Source organism: Mustela nivalis (assembly GCF_964662115.1).
Source record: "Mustela nivalis genome assembly, chromosome: 10".
Taxonomy (NCBI): domain Eukaryota; kingdom Metazoa; phylum Chordata; class Mammalia; order Carnivora; family Mustelidae; genus Mustela; species Mustela nivalis.
In genome coordinates, this window is record NC_139029.1 from 18552316 (window position 1) to 18571202 (window position 18887).

An 18887-nucleotide genomic window follows, 5' to 3' on the forward strand; every position below is an offset into this window, starting at 1 on the left:
AGAGAGAGAGAGAAAGGAAACATAGTTTACATGTAATAATGTGCGCAATGACTACTGAATCAACCAAAATTGTGCTGGTGGTTGGGGGAAGCAAGATTATGTGTACAGTGGGGCCGGTGATGGGGAAAGAGTTAAAACTTTATCTTTCTCAGTAGAAAGTCAAGAGATGGTGCTTCAAACTGAAACATCAAGAAATGGCCAAACAAGCAGGCTACTTAGAGATGACAGAGATAAATGCAAAAAACAGTCAGCTGAAAGAATTGAAAATAGGTGCCTCTGGGAAGTGGAAATGTGGGGAAAGGGTGAGGGACTGCCTTCTGCTTCCATAGAAAACCCTGTGATACTTGTTAGTTCTTTAAACCATGTGTATGTATAACTTCCACTTAAAAAAAAATCTTGGGGGCATTTGAATAGCTCAGTTGGTTAAGTGTCTGCCTTGGGCTCTGGTCATGATCCCAGAGTCCTGGGATTAAGTTGGGCTCCCTGCTCAGTAGGGAATCTCTTTCTCCCCCTGCCCCTCCCCACTGCTCCTGTGCTCGCTCTCTCAATCTCTCTGTCTGACGTAGAGAAATAAAATCTTAAAAAACAAATAAAAATAAAAAGAAGCTTCCCATTCTGTAAAAAGAAAGAAAGAAAGAATCTTAGGGGCACCTTGCTGGTTTGGTCTGTTGATTGTGCAACTCTTGATCTCAGGATTGTGAGTTCGAGCCCCACATTGAGTATAGAGATTACGTAAATAAACTTTAAAAATGCATTTTGTTTTATTTTATTATTTTTTTAAAATATTTTATTTATTTGCTAGAGAGAGAGAGAGAGAGAGCGCAAGCACAGGCAGACAGAGTGGAAGGCTAGAGGCAGAGGGAGAAGCAGGCTTCCTGCCGAGCAAGGAGCCTGATGTGGGACTCGATTCCAGGACGCTGGGATCATGACCTGAGCCCAAGGCAGCCGCTTAACCAACTGAGCCATCCAGGCGTCCCTAAAAATGCATTTTAAAGAAATAAAATAAAAAAGAATATAAGTTTCCAGATGGTATGGGACCATAAGAATCTTGTTACTATAAAATCCCGAGCTCAGGGGCACCTGGGTGGCTCAGTGGGTAAGGCCTCTGCCTTCGGCTCAGGTCATGATCCCAGGGTCCTGGGATTGAGCCCCGCATTGGGCTCTCTTCTGCTTCCTCCATTCTCTCTCTCTCTGCCTACTTGTGATCTCTGTCAAATAAATAAATAAAATCTTAAAAAAATAAAATAAAATAAAATAAAATCCCGAGCTCAAAAAATATTTGTTATTTAATGATTAGATAGAAGTCCTCCCCCTCCTTGAAACTCAAAATGGCTCCCCGTAGGGCACAGCATTGAGATCACAGAGCTTGTTGGGACACCTGGGTGCCTCTGTCAGTTGGGCATCTGTCTTTGGCTCAGATCATGATCTTGAGGTCCTGGGATTGAGCCCCACATGGAGGCCCATGTTGGGCTCTGCACTCAGCAGGGAGTCTGCTTCTCCCTCTGCCCCTCCTCCTGCTCATGTTCTCTGTAGCAAATAAATAAATAAAACCTTTAAAAAAAAAATCACAGTGCTTGTGATGCCTCCAGGAATGACAGGCAGGATCTGGCACCTACAGACTCCTCTCCCTGACTCTTCCTCAAGAGTCGTTCAGTTGCTCACATGCACAGGAGTCCCTTCAGCCTCAAGAACTTTGCACATGCTGTTCCTCCTACCTGAAAAGCTCTTCACCACCACCACCTAGTTCGCTCCCACAAATTGGTTAGATTTCAGCTCAAGTGTCATTTCCTCCAGATCTTCCCCATCTCCTGCATTCCTCTCTCATCAGCCTAATGGGGCCACGGTGGGATGATACCAGGATCCCAAAGGACCTTTTAGGCCTATTAAGCCATTTGCTTTAAAAAAAAAATTGTATATATATATATATATATATTTATATTTACTTTAGAGAGAGAGGCCATGCAAGGGCAGGGGCAGAAGGATCGGGAGAATCTCAAGCAGACTGCCTGCTGAGCATGGAGCCTAGCTTCGGGCTCGATCTCATGACTCTGAGATCATGACCCGAGCAGAAATCAAGAGTCAGATGCTCAACTGACTGAACCACCCAGGAACTTCCAGGCATTTATTCCTTATGCAGAAGAGAATGAGAAGCCAACTAAGAAAGATAAGATCAGATATGCTGGTAGGTCTGAGACTCAGAATTATGAAAAGCAGCAAGCCTCTTGGGACATGTTGACCCTTGCTTGACAAAAAGTGACCTCATCCTACCTCCCCAGGGTTTCTCCAGTAATTTCTTACGGTAGTTCTTACAGAACCGGGTGTGACTAGCACTAAGTGTTCTAGGGAATACTTTAATGATGTGTGAGCAAAAAATTTTTTTGGTCCATAAGAAGTTTATGATGACTTCAAGATACTATAATGCAGGGGTGCCTGGGTGGTTCAGTAAGTTAAGTGTCTGCCTTTAGCTCAGGTTATGATCCCAGAGTCCTGGGATGGAGCCCTTCATCAGGCTTCCTGCCTGCGTCTGCCTCTGCCCCTCACCCCACCTCCTGTGCTCTCTCTTTCAAATAAATAAAAGCTTAAAAAAAAAGAAAAAGATACCACCAGGTAGACTTTTCTCCCAGAAAATGGTCTTTCATATACAGGAAACCATTATCCAGATGAGGGCGGCTCATTTATCATTTTCATAGGCAGCTGGATTCTGCCTGTTGGATTTCTCAAACTCCTGGATCCCCCACGTGCAGACCAGATAAAATGCTACAAATGGGGGCTCCTGAGTAGGTCAAGCCTCTGCCTTCGGCTTGGGTCATGCTCTGCAGGGTCCTGGGACCGACCGAGCCCCGCATCGGGCTCTCTGTTCAGCAGGAAGCCTGCTTCCCCCTCTGACTCTGCCTGCCAATGGCGCAACGTGAAGAATGCAGGTCCACAAGAGGAGCAGTGCAGTGGGGAGGCCCTGGCTGAAAGAACGCCATTAGCTGCGTCCTAAGAGGGCGACAAGCTGTAAGTGATCACATGCACCTCAGTCCTGCAGGAGTCCCTTGGCCCTCTACACTTGTGGGAACCACCGGCCTCCTCATGATCAAATATATATTTATATATATATATATATATATATATATATATATATATTTAATTTATTTGACAGACAGAGATCACAAGTAAGGCAGAGAGGCAGGCAGAGAGAGATGGGGGGAAGCAGGCTCCCTGCTGAGCAGAGAGCCCGATGTGGGGCTTGAACCCAGGACCCTGGGATCACGACCTGAGCTGAAGGCAGAGGCTTTAACACACTGAGCCACCCAGGCGCCCCAATCAAATATTTCTTAAATAGTTACATTTTTAGAGGCGCCTGACTGGCTCAGTGCATAGAGCATGGGACTCTTGGGGTTGAGTTTGAGCCCATGTTGAGTGTAGAGATCACTTAAAAAAAAGTTTTCTTTAGCCTGACATATTTATTTCAGCTGGCATTCAAAAAAATAAAGCCTGCATATTAAACCCATGACTCCATGGCCATTATTGCTTAGGACTAACTTCATGAGGTTGATACTCCGTTGACTAAATTTTAGGAACTTGCCAGGCGCCCGGGTGGCTCAGTCTGTAAAGCCGCCTACTCTTGATTTCGGGTAGGGTCATGATCTCAGGATCCGGGGATGGAGACCTGGCTCCAGCTCCACTCTCTGGCTCTTACTGGTGAGGAGTTGGTTTGAGCATTCTCTCTCCCTCTGCCCTTCCTCTGCTCACCCTTGCCCTTCTCTCTTTTTCTCTTAAATAAATAAATCTTTAAAAATAAAATAAAATAAAATTTGGGACCTCCTGCTCAAGCCAAACTCACCAAGCACCATGAAAATCCCTCCCCATTTTTATATATACAGCTCTCCTGCCCTTCCTACTCCTGCTTTGGAAATTCTACAGATAATCCAAACTCCCAGTTGAATTGCCCCCTCAGCAAAGTGGTCTTCAATTAGGGCAGGAGACCAGCACAGTTGTTAAAAGCCAAGGTTTATCAAAAGTAAAGTCTGGCCTTTGGGTGATAATAATGTGTCAGTGTGGATTCATTAATTTTAACAAATACCCCACTGTGGTGTGGGATGTTGATAGTGGGAAAGAATGTGTGTGGGGTGGTTATACAGACACTCTGCACCTTTTGCTCAGTTTTCTGTGAACTAAAAACCGTTCTTTTAAAAAAAGTAAAAAGCTCAGAAATTCAATCCTTAGCTAGCTGTGTCACTTTGGACAAGTTACTTGACCTCTCTGAACCTCAAATTCCTCATCTGTTAAATAGGAACCTCTGTAAAATAGCCTGCCCTTAGAGGGCTGCGCTGATTTAATATCTTCATGCAGATAAAAGTACTTAGTAAGTGCATAGCATACAGTAAGCCTTCCTTAAACGTTACTTGTTGTTTTTATGAAAATGGGGAGCCACGAATTGAAACGCGTTCTCTCCTTATTTTAATTATTCATTTTTGTGTCTTTTCACATAGCAGGCGCTTAGGACAAGCTGGTTGGTTGTTGGTGGCATTGATGCCTTTGGGAGGGATCGTTCTCATCCACAGGAGCTAGTAGGTGAGCACCATGGGGGCGGATGCAGAGCGTCCGCACCCAAACCCTACGCAGTCCTGAGCAGGATTCATAGTAGCCAGTGAAAGAACGACTGCCAGGGCAACCTCGACCCCATTTCCAGAACCCGGTTCGGGAGGAGCGGGATCTCGAAAGCCGATCTCCCCTACCGCGGCCCTCCCTTGGTCGCTAAGGTCAGTTTCCCCAGCCCTGAGGGGTCCCCGGGTGCTAGGTAGGCGCTGCTCCCTGCGGCCGCACGGGGGCGACGCAGAGCCGAGCTCCTCAAATGTGGGCGGCGCTGGAGAGGCAGCGCCCCAGCAGTTGGGCCTCCAGGGCCCGGCTCCCCACCGCTGCCAGCACAGGTCACGGCATCCATGGTGAGGGAGTCCCTGAGCCTGAGCTCACCGCAATACCTCCCGTTGGCCCCTGGATTCCAGATCCTGGGTCGGACATCCCCAGCTCACGTGACTCGCCCTCCAGACGGACCAGGGCTCCGCGGGCCGCCCCGCCTCGCTACCATCCCGCGCAGCGCACCTGGCGGGTACCGAGCCAACCGTGGCTCAAACTCGGGCTCCGAGCCCGCGAGACCTAACTGCGCCGGCTGGAGGAAAGGAGGTGGGCGTGGGCTCGAGCTCTGCGGCCCTCACTGCCCCGACCCCGGACCTTCCCATCCTCTGCTTCCGCCTCCGGGCCTGCATCTTCTCCGAGCTTCTCAGAACGCCCTTCTTGTCAACCCTCCGAACGGGGCCCCGGGGACTCACTGGGACAGAGACACCCTTGCAGGCCCAGAGAACCGGACGGACCACGCGCGGGCACGTGCAGGGGCGGGGCCTCGGAGGGGGCGGGGTCCGGGGCGGGGTCCACGGGCTCAGGTTCCCGCGGGCCACGGAGTCCGCGAGGCGCGCGCGGGGTGCCGGGAGCGGGAACTATGCGGAAATGAGGCGCGGGGTTGAGGGGAGGGCGCAGGACTGGGGGGCGGGGCAGAGGTCCGCCCAGGGCCGGGCGGGCACGGGGTGGGGGTGGGGCAGAGGATTTGAGGGAGCTCGGGGAAGAGTAAACCTGGGAGCTGAATGGGCTGCCGCGGGGCTGGCCTGGGATTTGGAACCCACAGGCCAAAAGGGCCGGAGCGGGGCGTGGAGGGGGCAGGAACCCCGCCCACCTTCCGGACCGGGTTCTCGGAACCAGCCAGGATATCCTGGGACTCAATCTAGGGACTAGATCTGGAGGCGACGGTTTTATAGAGACCGCTGATAGGGGCCCTCCGGTGTGTCATCACACTTATTTCCCCTGCATTCCAGGAACTGCTCAGGCTTGTCCCCCAAGTGTTCGAGGACTTAGCGGCTCCCTCCCTGCACACCTTTGAGGGGCGGACCCTACCCTGAGAACCTGGGGAGGCCCTGCAGTCCCTCCAGGGTCCTTCCTCTTCTTGGGGGAGGACAGAAGTCTTCGGGGCCATAAGCCACATCTCGAAAGACCTCCAGCCCCCAGGGCCTTTTCTTCCCCCTGCCTTTGGGCCCCCGGTGGGGGGGTCCAGGAGAGAGCAACCCCAACTAGCTTCTTTCTGTTGCAGCCTTTGCAAAAGAGGACTTTGGCTGGGGTGGACTTTGAGGGCTGAAGACGGGGGTGCGGCTGTTAACCCCTCCCTCCCCACCGAGGAGCTGGCTGGAGCGAACTGCACAGTGACAAGATTGCGGAGCTGATCCTCTTGGAGTCCTTGGCTTTCTGCCATGCTCTGTTGTTGGGCCTGAGAAACACCAGGCGAAACCCTGTCCACCACTCCCCCACCTTAAATGTTTTCTTTTATATAAAAGTAATTCATGAGTTTTATTAAAAAATTAAACCTTACAAAAACATAGATTAAAAAAAAAGGAAAACCCTCATCTTCACTGCTGAGATAGCTATGGTGTTGAGTGGCCTTACACCTTTTCTGTGTATTTACATCCTTAACGTGTGTAAAAATATACATAAAGGCGTCATGCTACACATACCGTTTTGCAACTTGCTATTCCGTGGACATTTGTTCCATGTCATTATACTGACATTTTTAACGAGTTTGTAGTATTTCAGAATATGAATGCCCCATAATTCATGTAGCGCTCTACTGATAAACAGTTTATGCCTATGTTTATAATAATCCTTATGGTATTTTACTTTAAATTGCAAATGTGGGGCACCTGGGTGGCTCAGTGGGTTAAGCCGCTGCCTTCGGCTCAGGTCATGATCTCAGAGTCCTGGGATCAAGGCCCGCATCGGGCTCCCTGCTCAGCGTGGAGCCTGCTTCCCTCCCTCCCTCTCTGCCTGCCTCTCTGTCTACTTGTGATCTCTCTCTGTCAAATCAATAAATAAAATCTTTTTAAAAAATGCAAATGTGTGCTCGTTGTAATTTTTTTTAATTTTAAAAAAATATTTTATTTATTTATTTTGGAGAGACAGAGCATGACTGTGAGTAAGCAGAGGAAGAGGGAGAGAGAATCCCAAGCAGACTCCCTGCTGAGTGGGAGAGCTGGAGGTAGGGCTTGATCTCTGGACCCCAAGATCTTGACCTGAACTGAAACTAAGAATCTGCCGGCTCCACCAACCTAAACTCCCTGGCAGGCTTCAATGTAAAAAATTTCAAATAAAATACCGATAAAAGCAAAAAAATAGTGATAAAGACAAAATGAAGTTCATATTCCTACCAGGTTGAGATAACTCCTTTATTTTGTAAGCTGCGCCTGACAGAAAAATTACTGTATGCCAGGTACATGCTAAGTAATTCATGGAACATCAATCTGAGTGTTAGAGAAATATCTCCCTTGAGGCTTGCCCAAGGTTACACAACTAGAAAGTGCCAGAGCCTGGACCTGCGCCCAACTTTACCTGATTCCGAAGCTCTGCTGGTCTCTTACTGTTAACATTCAGATGTATTTCCTTCTGATCTTTTTTTCTATGCAACAGGACAAAAATACTCACATGTAAATATTCATGGCTTTTCCTCCTTCCCAGACTAAGTTCTAAGGGGTCTTTGTAAGGAGGGCAGAGAGAGAGAGAAACAGACCTAAGCAAGGAGAGGAGTGACCTGAGAAATTTGCTCCCAGTTCCACTCAGGAAAAGCTGCTATGGAGAGACGGAGGGGAGTGAGCCGGCAGAATTTGGGTGGCCAGGAATTTGGAAAAAAACAAAAAGAAAGAAGAGGTTTGGGGAGCTACTCTGATAGCACAGAACTTTGAGGAAGAAAAATTTTGGAGATTTTGAGGTGTGCAGTATCCTCCACAGAACTTTGGTAAAGACTTTTGTTTTCTGGGGCACCTGTCTGGGGCTCAGTTGGTTAAGCAGGTGACTCATGGTTCAGGCCAGGTCATGGTCTCAGGGTCTTGGGATTGAGCCCCACTTCAGGCTCCCCGCTCACTGGGGAGTCTGCCTGAGATTCCCTCTCTCTCTCTCTTTCTCTGCCCCTCCCCCAGCTCTCTTGCACAAGCGTGCTCTCTCTCTCAAATAAATAAATAAAATCTTTTCTGAAAAAAGGGCTTTGGGGAGTGCCTAGATGGTTCAGCTGGTTAAAGAGCCTTCGGCTCAGGTCATGATCCCGGGGTCCTGGAATCAAGCCCCACACCGGGCTCCCTGGTCAGTGGGGTGTCTGCTTCTCCCTCTCCCTCTGCTGCTCCCCCTGTTTGTACTCTCTTGCTTCTCTCTCTCTGGAAAATAAGTAAGTAAATAATCTTTTTTTTTTTTTTAAGATTTTGTTTATTTATTTGACAGAGAGATCACAGGTAGGCAGAGAGGCAGGCAAAGAGATGGGGAAGCAGGCTCACCGCCGAGCAAAGAGGCTGATGTGGAGCTCAATCCCGGGATGCTGGGATCATGACCTGGGCTGAAGGCAGAGGCTTTAACCCTCTGAGCCACCCAGGCACCCCACCATAAGAGACTCTTAACAATAAAGAACAAACTAAGGGTTGATGGGGAGAGGTGGGTAGGAGATGAGCTAGATTGGTGTTGGATATTAAGAAGGGCACTTGTTGGGCACCTGGGTGGCTGGCTCAGTGGGTTAAAGCCTCTGCCTTCGGCTCAGGTCATGATCCCGTGGTCCTGGGATCGAGCTCTGCATCAGGCTCTCTGCTCAGCGGGGACCCCGCTTCCCCCTCTCTCCCTGCCTGCCTCTCTGCCTACATGCTATCTCTGTCTGTCAAATAAATAAATAAAGTTTAAAAAAAAAAAGAAGGGCACTTGTTATGATGAGCACGGGGTTTTGTATGTAAGTAATTAATCACTGAATTCTACTCCAGAAACCAGTTTTTTGGTTGGTTTATGTGAACAGTATGTTAACTAACAAAATTTAAATAAAATACATAAGAGACTATGTGGGTTTGGTGGTTTTCTATATCACTTGGTGTCAAATAAAGTACTGTGCATCAGTTATCAATCCCAAGAGAGCAGAGTACTGTGCACCTGTTACAAATCCCCAGGGGAGAACTCTAAACCCTTCTAACCCATCTTGTCTTGGTATTTGAGTCGCCAAAGAAAACACATGCAGTCAAGCATCACTCACATAGAGAAGAGAAGGAGTGAGATCACCTTCAATCTTGGGCCTTGGTCCCCATGGCCAGTGGACCTCCCCCAGTGGTGGATGTGGGGCAATTTGCCTATATGCTCACTCTTCTCATTCTGTGGTGGAAGGACCTCGTCCCCTTCCAGAGAACAGATAGAACAGTGGGGTTGGCCAGATGCCATATGATAAACATGCTCTAAGAAGAAACAAAAGAATACATATTGCACTTGAGACAAGGAAAGATAATACCACACAAGGTGAAAACCCAGTGCAAGCTGTGTGGGCTCTTTGTCTCTTGGTTAGGAAGTGTCCCAGGCCTGGGACGCATTCTTATGCAGCTGAGTGGGGATCACAAGACTACAAGCATAAGATTGTCTTTCATAACATTTGGCTACCATGACTCTTATTTCCCTTTTTGCTTTGGCTGCTAAGAGGCTCAGAACATTTCTATTTCTTCATCTGTATTTTCTCCTTGTCCTAATTCTCTTAATTATTTACTTTAATCCTTTAAAAAAAAAACTCTCTATTGGGGCACCTGGGTGGTTCAGTCCGTTAAGCATCTGCCTCAGGCTCAGGTTATTATCTCAGGGTTCTGGGATCAAGCGCCACATTGGGCTCCCTGCTCATCAGGGAGTCTGCTTCTCTCCCTCCCTCTGCTCTTACCCCTCCCCGACTTGTGCTCCCCCGTCTCTCAAATAAATAAATAAGATCTTTTTTAAAAACCCCAAAACCGGGGCGCCTGGGTGGCTCAGTGGGTTAAAGCCTCTGCCTTTAGCTCAGGTCATGGTCTCAGGGTCCTGGGATCAAGCCCCACATCGGGCTTTCTGCTTAGCAGGGAGCCTGCTTCCTCCTCTCTCTCTGCCTGCTTCTCTGCCTACTTGTGGTCTCTGTCAAATAAATAAATAAAATCTTAAAAAAAAAAAATCCAAAATCTCTCTATTATGGAACTTCAAACATGCATAAAAATAGAGACAATATAATAAACTGTACCTATCATGTACCTATCACCTATTTTTAATAATTATCAATGTTTTGATAATTTGATAATAATCTTGTTTAATTACCTCTCCACTTTTGCCTCTCACTGGAGTCCTGTAATGCAATCCCAGGCATCATATCATTTCACCCAAATTATTTCAGCATATATCTTTAACAGATAAGGCTGTTTCAAACATAACTATCATACCTAACAAAATTAATAAACATTCCTTAAAATCTGGGGTGCCTGGTTGGCTCAGTCAGGTAAATATCTGCCTTCAGCTCAAGTCACTATCCTGAGGTCCTGGGCTCAAGCCCCACATTGGGATTCCTGCTTGGTGGAGAGCCTGCTTTTCCCTCTCCCTCTGCTGTTCTCCCCTCTTGTGCTCTCTTGCTTCCTCTCTGCCTGTCAAATAAATAAATAAAATCTTTTTTGAAAATTCCCTAAAATCACTGAATGCCTAGTTCATTTCAAATTTCTTTAATAGTTGGCTTGTTCCAATCAGGATTCAGATAAGGTTCACACATGTCATTTGTTGCTATGTCTCTTAAGTAACTTTTTTTTTTTATCTTTTTTTTTGACAGAGATCACAAGTAGGCAGAGAGGCAGGCAGAGGTGGGGGACGTGGAAGCAGCCTCCCCGCTGAGCAGAGAGCCTGACATGGGGCTCAATCCCAGGACCCCGAGATCATGACCTGAGCTGAAGGCAGAGGCTTAACCCACTGAGCTACCCAGGTGCTCCTCTTAAGTAACTTTTAATGTGTAATAGTTTCACCTTTCTCTCTTTTTCTTTTTTTTCATGCTATTTATTTGTAAGAGAAAACAGAGCATTGTCCTGAGAAGTTTCCCAAGTCGCAGAAGTTTTGGTTGATTGCTTCCTAATGGTGTAGTTTAACTTGTTCTTCTGTTATTTATATTTCAGTAAACTGAAAGTTAGATCTAGTGGCTTGATTCGTTTGGGTTTAACGATTTTGGCAAGAGTAACTTCTTGGCAGTGGTGCTGTATACTTATTATTAGGTCATATCTGGAGGCACATGATATTTAGTTGAAACATTTTTATTGATGGATCTGCTGGTCAGGGCTCTTGGCCTGCTCTCTTCATTGAAATCCCCATCAATGTTTTATCTACTCATTTTAACATCCACCTATGAACCATCATTTCATTAGATGTTATAAAAAATTGGGGTGCCTGGGTGGCTCAGTGGGTTAAAGCCTCTGCCTTTGGCTCCGGTCATGATCCTGGGGTCCTGGGATCAAGCCCCACATCTGCTCTCTGCTCAGCAGGGATCCTGCTTCCTCCTCTCTCTCTCACTGCCTGCCTCTCTGCCTACTTGTGATCTCTGTCTGTCAAATAAATAAATAAAATCTTTTTAAAAAAGGTGTTACAAAAAATTTTTCTTTTTACAAAATATTTTATGTATTTATTTTAAAAGATTTATTTATTCACCTGAGAGAGATGGGTAGAGGGGCAAAAGGAGAGGGAGAGAGAATCTTAAGCAGACTCCCCACTGCCCATGTGGGGTGTGGGGTGAATCTCATTTCTGGAGATCACAACCAAAGCCCAAACAAAGAATGAGACACCCAACTGACTGTACCACCAGGCACCCCAAGTTTTTATCTAGCTATCTATTTTGTTTATTTATTTTAAAGATTTTTATTTATTTATTTGACAGAGAGATCAAAAGTAGGCAGAGAGGCAGGCAGAGAGAGGGGTAGGGGAAGCAGGCTCCCCACTGAGCAGAGAGCCGGATGTGGGGCTTGATCCCAGGACCCTGAGATCATGACCTGAGCCAAAGGCAGAGGCTTAACCCACTGAGCCACCCAGGCACCCCAAATTTTTATTTATTTTTAAGTAATCTCTACACCCAACATGGAACTTGAACTCATGACCAAGAGATCTAGAGTCACATGCTCTATCGACTGACTCAGGCAGCCCAAAAGGTAATTTTCTAATTCTTCATTCTTTCTTGCATTCATTAGTTGAAATTCTTACATAAAGAACTATTCCTCATTCATTATTTGATCTTCCTGAAATATAGTAGGATAGATGCTTGCTTTCTCTTATATATGTTTAGAATTTGCCTGAACTCCTTTGTGCAACAAGATGTGAAAAAAAGGCAGGCAGAGGCGTGGAGTGGAAGGAGCACAGGCCTTGGACTCAGGCAGCATCCTGACTCCGTCACTTATCATCTGCGTGACCTTGGGCAATCCTCTGAGTCTCAGCTTCCTCGATTGCCAGTTGTGGATACTGATCCCCAACTTCCCCAAATCGTTAGTAGACTCATTTCCAGGCTGTGATCAGGCAATTCCTTGTACTGGAAGTAAAACGTATTCATTATGGAAAATGTAGAGGATCCAGGTAAACACAAAGAAGGGAATATAAGCCTTGTGAAAAGCATCTAACACACGCCTGGCATAAAGAAGGTATTTTGTTTTAAAGATTTTATTTTTAAATGTTTTTTAAGTACATCCTATGCCCAAGGTGAGGCTTGAAGCCATGACCCCTAGATCAAGAGTTGCACGCTCTACCCACTGAGCCAGCCAGGCTTCCCCATAAAGCAGGGTCTATTTCTCCTTAAGATAGATTTATTTATTTGTTTGTTTATTATTTTTAAAAAGATTTTATTTATTTATTTGAGAGGGAGAGTGGGAGTGCAGGAGAGGAGTTGTGGAGGAAGGAGAGGGACAAGCAGACTCTGGCTAAGCACACCCAATGGGGGGCCCGATCCCAGGACCCGGAGATCACAACCTGAGCTGAAGGCAGATGCTTAACCCACTGAGCCACCCAGACGCCCCAAGATTTATTTATTCATTTGAGAGTATGAGAGAGAGAGAGAATGAGCCTGAGTGGCAGGAGCGGAGGGAGAGAATCTCAAGCAGACCCCTGCTGAGCGTGGAGCCCCACCTGGGTTTCGTCTCAGGCCCCTGAAATCACGTGAGCTGGAACCAAGAGTCGGACACTTAACTGACTGTTATCCAGGTGTCCTAGCAGGTATTTTTTACAACTCAGTCTCACTTCTCAGGCTGCTCGGTGGCAATATCCTCCTGGAAAAGAGTAAATTCAGTCTGGGTGACTATAGCCTCAGCCCCAGAAAATCCCAGCAAGAGTAAGAGTGGGAGTTGCAGGAAGGAAGCTGGAGGTAGCTTCCTCCGGTCTTATGTCAAGAGCTAGTGAACTAGAAAGTTAGGCAGATTGGCCACAAACTTGCAGTGAGATCCCAGGAATGTCACTTGACCTCCCAAGCCGTATCTTCTCACCTGTAAGATGGAGGTTGTCAAGGTCGACCTGTCAGAGTTACTGGGAGCTGTTTGGATATGGGCATGCGGGTCTCAGCGCCAGCCATTGGGAGGTGCTCATGGAATGAGTGTTAGCTCGTTCGGAGTCTAGGAGCTCCTAAGCTTCCTTTAAAAGTGAAGTCACTCACAATTGTCTCCTGTGACTGAGGGACTGTGTGGGACCTGGCTTGGAGCCCAGCTTTGTCTTAGAAGTGCTAGGTGCATTGGGTAAACCTCTTCTTTTCTGGATGGAGCCTGGATTTCTCCATTTGTGAAATGGGATTAGGGATTAGGGATTAGATTAGGGATTCAAATCCAGATGCCCCCAGGAGCAGGCAGGCAACAAGACAGTGAAACTGTTGAGACAATTGTGGGTGGTGGGGTGGGGGTGGGGGTGTGGCTGCCTGATGAGTTTTTTTTTTTTTTTTAAGATTTTATTTACTTTTTTGACAGAGAGAGAGATCACAAGTAGGCAGAGAGGCAGGCAGAGAGAGAGGAGGAAGCAGGCTCCCTGCTGAACAGAGCGCATATGCAGGACTCCATCCCAGGACCCTGAGATCATGAACTGAGTCAAAGACAGAGGCTTAACCCGCTGAACCACCCAGCCGCCCCAACCTTGCCTGATTTAAGAAGGGCTACTACTCATCCTGCTGATACTTCCAAAACAGGAATGTGAGCCCAGGTTGACAGACTTTTAAAGAAGCTGGAGGGGCTCCTGAATGGCTAAGTTGGTTAGGCATCCTACTCTTTTTTTTTTTAAGATTTTATTTATTTATTTGACAGAGATCACAAGTAGGCAGAGAGGCAGGCAGAGAGAGAGAGGAAGGGAAGCAGGCTCCCCGCGGAGCAGAGAGCCTGATTCGGGGCTTGATCCCAGCACCCTGGGATCATGACCTCTTGATCCCAGCACCCTGGGATCATGACCTCTTGATCCCAGCACCCTGGGATCATGACCTGAGCCGAAGGCAGAGGCTTAACCCACTGAGCCACCCAGACGCCCCTATTTTTATATTTTTAATTTAATTTTTTATCTTAAATTAAAGCAATGGTAAGTTATTTGGGTTATTCAGCAACCTGTGTGGGCCAAACAAATGTAAAGTAGTATTAAGAGCGTGGGATCTAAGGTAAGAGATGTTCACGTGCCAGTTCTACTACTTAATGACTGTGTGTCCTTGTACAAATCATTTAGCCACTCTGTGCCGCACTTTTCTTTTCTATAAAATGGGGATAATTACTGCACTTCCTTCACAAGATTGCTGCAAGGGTTAGATGAGCAAAGATGAGACTAGGGTGAGGTTAATGAGGAATCATCTTGGGCGTAAGATTTAAGGGGGGTACCTGAAAACTCAACAGTCAAGATAACTAATGTATTAATGTAATATTTTAAAAAGTAGGGACACCTGGGTGGATCAGTGGGTTATGGATCTGACTTCAGCTCAGGTCATAATCGCAGGGTCCTGGGATCAAGTCCCATGTTGGGCTCCACACTCAGAGGGGAGTCTGCTTGTCTCTCTCCCTCTGCCCCTCCCCCTGACCCGCCTGTGTTCCCTCTCTCTCTCTCTCTCAAACAAATAAAATATTTAAAAAATAAAAATAAAAATTTAAAAAATAAAAAAAAAGTCAAAAGTAGGGATGCCTGGGTGGTTCAGTTGATTCGATGTCCAACTCTTGGTTTCAGCTCAGGTTGTGATCTCATGGGTCATAGGACAGCTCTAAGTCAGACTCTTTTCAGTGGGGAGTCTACTTGGGGATTCTCTCCCTCTGCCCCTCCCCCCACTCTCTTTCTCTCTCTCCAATAAATAAATGCTTTAAAAAAGTCAAAAATACATTGGGGAGAATATGTGCTATGGTGAGTGCTGTGAAGTGTGTAAACCTGGCGATTCACAGACCTGTACCCCTGGGGCTAATAATACATTATATGTTAATTTAAAAAAGTCAAAAAGAATCCAATAAATATTTACGATGAACAAACTATCAATATTTTAAATAAAGACAGGATCTGAACTTGCACTGCATGACTTGGCCTTACTCACTTTACCCTAATCCCAGCCCTGTGGGAGTCTGTCTTCACTTTTAAAGTGAGATGACACACAAGGAAACACCTCCGGGTCCAGTGGTTCAAGGGTAATAGAGAAAAAGCACTTGACCTTGTTCACTGCCATATTTCCAGCACCTACAATGGTGCTCACACAGGGTAGGATATTAATAAATATTTGCTGAATATCCCCCCCCAAAAGAAAGAGAAAGAGAGAGAGAGATGATGTCAAACCTTAGAACAGGGCCTGGTACCAAGTAGGTACTCAGTAAAATAATAATGATGATCATAATTGAAAAGATAATGCCATTGTCTGTGGGTCTTCTTCTGTTTTCAGGTCGATGGTAAACCTAGTGTGTATCTGACTCCCAGATTGGATCATTTTTTTAACCACAACCTGACAGAATTTTCTCCAATAATAATTGTGAAACACAACAAATAATAATGGCCAGAAAAGAAACACGGTAAAAATTTCCTTTTATTGGGCGCCTGGGTGGCTCAGTGGGTTAAAGCCTTTGCCTTCAGCTCAGGTCATGATCTTGGAGTCCTGGGATCGAGCCCCTCATTGGGCTCTCTGCTCGGCCGGGAGCCTGCTTCCCTCTCTCTGCCTGCCTCTCTGCCTACTTGTGATCTCTGTCTGTCAAATAAATAAATAAAATCTTTAAAAAAAAATTTCCTTTTATTGACTTCATATACACACCCAGACAACCAAAATTAAAAAAAAAAAAATTACAAAACGAAAGAGAAAAAAGTAATGGACCAATATTTTTTTAGTTACATTACTATTATTATTATTATTTTTAATAGAAAGGACATGTACATATACACAAGAAAAAGGGCCTCCAAAAGGGGCAACAGGGCAGGGTTCAAAGAATGAGCAGCACAGAGAATGAAAGAATTGCAGTAGCTCAAGTTCTGTTCCTTCATTTTTTACAGTCACTGTACCATCATTGTTGATTTCAAATCTGCTTATACACAGAGACAGGGGGACCTAAACATTCTTGAAGCGACTCCAGTACTTCTGAGCTGCTAGGAAGTCTCAAATTGAAGGCACATGCTGAGGGTCAACTGTGTAGGGGGGATAGCTTTCCAAATTAGCTCCCATTGTAGCATATATTATTTATCAAAGGTTAGGTAACATAAATGTACTAATTTGAAGCCTCCATATATATTATATTCTTAAAACTCTTAATAATCACAGCAATGATTTAGAACTTAGACTAACAGAAAGATCTCTTCAGGAGGGAGCATTTTTATCCCCGACATTGTCTGGAGGTACCAGGGCAGGGTGATAATAAAAAGCAGACCTACCCAGTTTCATTCATGTTTTTAAGTTCTCCACAGACAATGCAAGCCTTATGTCTTGCACACGAAGGACCTGCCACCACCCTTACCTGATTCACCTCAGCCCCAGGCCACCAGTTTTCCACGGCTCACTAAGACAATCCTGAAGGCCCTTTCAAAGCTGACACTCCACTCCTTTTTAATTCTGGATCTGCAAGCTGTTTCAAGCTGTGTGGCCCTGGGTAACTCCGGTAATTACTTTAAATCTCAGTTTCCTTGTCTGTGAAATGGGAACAATAATCCCAACCCATGCCTAATCCTTGTCAGGGTTCCATGAGGTAGTGTGGGAGGAGACTCGTAGGTGGCAGGCCTTGGTGACAAAGGGGACATTCCTTTGAGGTGCTGTTCTTGCATTGAGGATCTAGGAAAGAAGGGGATCCAGTAGTGCTGGAGTTTGCAGATCACTGAGTATGTTTCTTTTTTTTTTTTTTCAGGAAAAGGCTCACTCCTCTTGGCCCAGAGGCGGAGAGCTGATGACAATGACCCCAGCGCCTCTGAGCTGTAATGTAGTCCAGCTGGACGGAGTACTTCCCTTCCAGGGGTAGGTGGCTGAGGCAGGAACTGGCTCCCTTACCAGATGCCCCCTGAAACCCACTTACTGTTTCCTTAACTGTCTCTCCAGAGAGAATGGAAGGTCCCAAAACAGAGGTTGACAAACTACCCCCCCTCTCCCCAAAAAACGCAAAAAAGCCATTTCAGGCTTTCCAGGCCATATGGTCTGTGTTGCAACTACTCGACTCTGTTGTTGTAGTGCCAAGCAGCTCTAGACCACACATAAACGCAGCCTGGCTGTGTGCCAATAAAACTTTATTTGTGGATTCAGAAATTGGAATTTCATATAAATTTCACGGGTCAGGAAATAGTCTTCTTTTGATTTTTTTCTTTTTAAAATATTTTATTTTATTTATTTGACAGACAGAGATCACAAGTAGGCAGAGAGGCAGGCAGAGAGAGAGAGAGAGAGGAAGAGGAAGCAGGCTCCCTGCTGAGCAGAAATCCCGATGCCATGCGATGCGGGACTCGATCCCAGGATGCTGGGATCATGATCTGAGCCAAAAGCAAGGCTTTAACCAGCTGAGCCACCCAGGCGCCCCTTTTGATTTTTTTCAATCAGTTAAAAAGGTAAAGACCATCCTTAGCGCACAGGTGTGCAAAAATAGTAGGTCAGGTTTGGCCCGTGGGCCGTAATTTTACCCATCCCTATCCTATCCTAGAGGGCAGAGAACCCTCTCCCTCTCCTCCTCTGCTGTATCCCCAGTGGCCACAGCGGTGCCGGGCACATAGCTGGTTTCTGATGAGTATCTACAGATGACCCACTGCTTCCTCTTTTGTCCCTCGAACTCTAATTCCTTTTCCATCCTTTCCAACTAATAGCAGCAAGCTTCTGCCTCATCCCCAGGCTCCAGGGCAGCAGGAGAGCCCCCAGCCAGTTCTCCAGGAGACCGTCCCACCTGCACACTCCTGTTCCTCCTCTTCCTTTCTGACGACTACATCTCTGGCCTCATTCTTTCCCTGCCTTGTGACCACGGTCACGGGAGTGCCTTTAAACCGAAGCCTCTTCTCACATCTTCATCTCACACCGGTGGAGAACACATCCAGTGAACTCTCCAAGTCCGAGCCTCCTGCGTTCCCTTCCTTTCCAGGGGGAAGAATTAGGGAGGAGGGGAGAAAGGCTATGGTTGTTTGTATGGTTTCTCTTGAGCACCTACCATGTGCCAGGCACCACACAGATATTTTATTGCCCGATCTAACTTAATTCAGACACCCCTGGCTTAGAGATGCAGAAACCAAGTTTAACTAAATGTTCCGAGTCACAGAGCTAGAAGGGGGCAGAGCCTGGATGAGAGCCCAGGTTGGTGTGGCTCCATTCATAAGTATGTTTGAGGGCTTGCCATATGCCAGATGTATCCTGGGATACAACGGTAAACAAAACAGATAAGCCCTGCCTCGTGGAACTTTATTCTACTGGGCGCAACGAACAATAGCAAACAGGTAAATGGGCAGTGCGACTGCTGCTGGTGGAGAGGCGTGCAGTGAAAACAAGATAACGTAGGTGATGCCGTTGCTGGGGAGCTGGTTTAGAAGGGGCTAGTTCTCTCTGAAGAGGTGACATTTGAGCAGAGGTATGAATGAAGGGAGAGAACCTTCCACATGAAGGGGACAGCAGGAGAGAA

At 46.5% G+C, this 18887-nt stretch overlaps 1 long non-coding RNA gene across 1 annotated transcript in view; it reads left to right on the plus strand.

Moving 5' to 3' along the window:
• The first annotated feature begins 4201 nt into the window (after positions 1-4201).
• The window catches only part of LOC309841656, a 963915-nt gene continuing 949229 nt past the window's right edge, over positions 4202-18887 (plus strand). The window contains exons 1-2 of the long non-coding RNA XR_014299227.1: positions 4202-5366; positions 6125-6375. This is a non-coding gene — a long non-coding RNA (uncharacterized lncRNA). The remainder of the gene's footprint in view (positions 5367-6124; positions 6376-18887) is intronic.